Source organism: Microcebus murinus, chromosome 11, assembly GCF_040939455.1.
Source record: "Microcebus murinus isolate Inina chromosome 11, M.murinus_Inina_mat1.0, whole genome shotgun sequence".
NCBI lineage: Eukaryota > Metazoa > Chordata > Mammalia > Primates > Cheirogaleidae > Microcebus > Microcebus murinus.
Window position 1 is genome coordinate 40,921,356 of NC_134114.1, and position 2,321 is coordinate 40,923,676.

General features: G+C 40.6%; 1 pseudogene; it reads left to right on the plus strand.

Annotated features, from left to right (window-relative positions):
* Positions 1-1,073: 1,073 nt before the first annotated feature.
* On the plus strand, positions 1,074-1,908 carry LOC142873727 (ADP-ribosylation factor-like protein 8B pseudogene; annotated as a pseudogene).
* Positions 1,909-2,321: the final 413 nt, after the last annotated feature.

Genomic DNA, 2,321 nt, shown 5'->3' on the forward strand with positions numbered 1-2,321 from the left:
TTTATTGTACTATGAAATAAAAACTTCTTCTTTTAGCAACAGCTGCCCAAGTGCTGGGTGGAGGGCCTGCTTTGAAGAGAGAAAAAGAGCTACTTCAGAGAAAACTAACCTCAGTGCATAATTGGAACTTTTGTTCTTTCCAGATTGTTTTGTGAAGAACATGCTGCCAAAAAAACATTTTTCTTCTTTAACCACTTCGTTTGAAACTCCATCATTTTTTATTTCAAGGATGTTTATTATCTACTCATTTTTTCTTATTTATTTTTTGAATTATGAACCCTAACATCTAGGTGACTGGGACCATTAGATTTCATATTTTCCAGATGAAATTAGTTTTACAGCTCATTTTGCAGGTATATTTAGAGCACTCCACTGGCATTTAATCTCCAGATCACCTTTATTTGCTCCTAATAAATTGAAGGTGTTTCTTGATAGTCTTACCTCTCTATATTCTTCCAAGATGGTTGACCTGACCTCTTTCATTTTTGTATTTGGTTTCTTAGTGATGAGCTTGATTATCGATTGGGCATTGTGCATTTTCTCTGTTTTAAAAAGGCAAAATACAACATGTTATTAACAATTCTTACTATTATTTTTAGAGATGGGATCTCACTCTGTTGCCCTGGCTAAAGTACAGTGGTCTGATCATAGCTCACTGCAGCCTCAAACTCCTCTTGGGCTCAAGCGATCTTCCTGTCTCATCCTCTCAAGTAACTGGGACTATAGATACTCCACTATGCTTGGCTAATTTTTAATTTCTTTGTAGAGATGGGGTCTCACTGTGCTGCACAGGCTGTTCTCAAACTCCTGGCCTCCTGTAATCCTCCTACCTTGGCCTCCCAAAGTGCTGGGATTACAGGTGTGAGCCACCACACTTGGCAACAATCATTATGATATAATCAAAAAGTGAAGGGAAAGCAAAAGATTTTCATCCTGACACTTTCTGGCTCATTTTAAGAATTTTCAACTTGATTTAAGTCATTTGTTTTTTTAAAATCCTAGAGATTTGTTTTCTGACTCACAGGTTTTCAATAAAACAATTTTAAAAACTAAAAAAACAGTATTAAGGCCGCCGCCCGGCCGTGTCAGGCCGTGTCGTGCCGGGGCCCCGCGGAGCCGTTGGGGTGAGGGCCGAGGCCCGCCTGTGTGGAAGCCGCCGCCGCCCGAGCTCCCGCCACTGGCCCGCCGCCCCGCCATCATGCTGGCGCTCATCTCCCGCCTGCTGGACTGGTTCCGCTCGCTCTTCTGGAAGGAGGAGATGGAGCTGACGCTCGTGGGGCTGCAGTACTCGGGCAAGACCACCTTCGTCAACGTCATCGCGTCAGGTCAATTCAGTGAAGATATGATACCTACAGTGGGCTTCAACATGAGGAAAGTAACTAAAGGTACCGTCACAATAAAGATCTGGGACATAGGAGGACAACCCCGATTTCGAAGCATGTGGGAACGGTATTGCGGAGGAGTCAACGCTATTGTTTACATGATAGATGCCGCAGATCGTGAAAAGATAGAAGCCTCCCGAAATGAGCTGCATAATCTTCTAGATAAACCACAGTTACAAGGAATTCCAGTGCTAGTACTTGGAAACAAGAGAGATCTTCCTAATGCCTTGGATGAGAAACAGCTAATTGAAAAAATGAATCTGTCTGCTATTCAGGACAGAGAAATTTGCTGCTATTCAATTTCTTGCAAAGAAAAGGATAATATAGATACCACACTTCAGTGGCTTATTCAACATTCAAAATCTAGAAGAAGCTGAAGCATCTCCTGAAGTCTTCCAGTCCTTCTCGGCTATAATCCTAGAATTATTGTCCGTTCCTCTGAAGTACTTCCCAGAATACGGTCCTTCCTACACCCAAGAAATTGCCTTTTTCAGAGTTTATTTCTCATGTGCACTGCTGAAGATGTGTGTCCCTAATCCTTCATAAAGAATCAGCTAGAGTTGTCATGATAAAGTCAGCACACACAAAGAGGCTTCTTACACATACTTGTCGTAAACAGTGTGTGGAGCTTTTTTTTTTAAAAAAAAACGAAAAAACAAAACACACTCAACCATCTTAAATCAAGAAAATTGCATATTTGTGTTCTGGTCTTTCTGGGCCAGATTTTTATATTGGTTTTCAGTAAATGTCTATCTATAATATTTCATTATAGAGTTCAGTAGCTTAATATTGATACTGACTTGATACAGCATGAAGTTTCTAGTGCCACACGCAGTATTTAGAAAACCTTTAAGCCTGACTCATGTGGGACATAAACAATATGTTTATCTTATCTCACAAATGCATGTGAAATGTATAATTACACCTTAGGAATTCAAA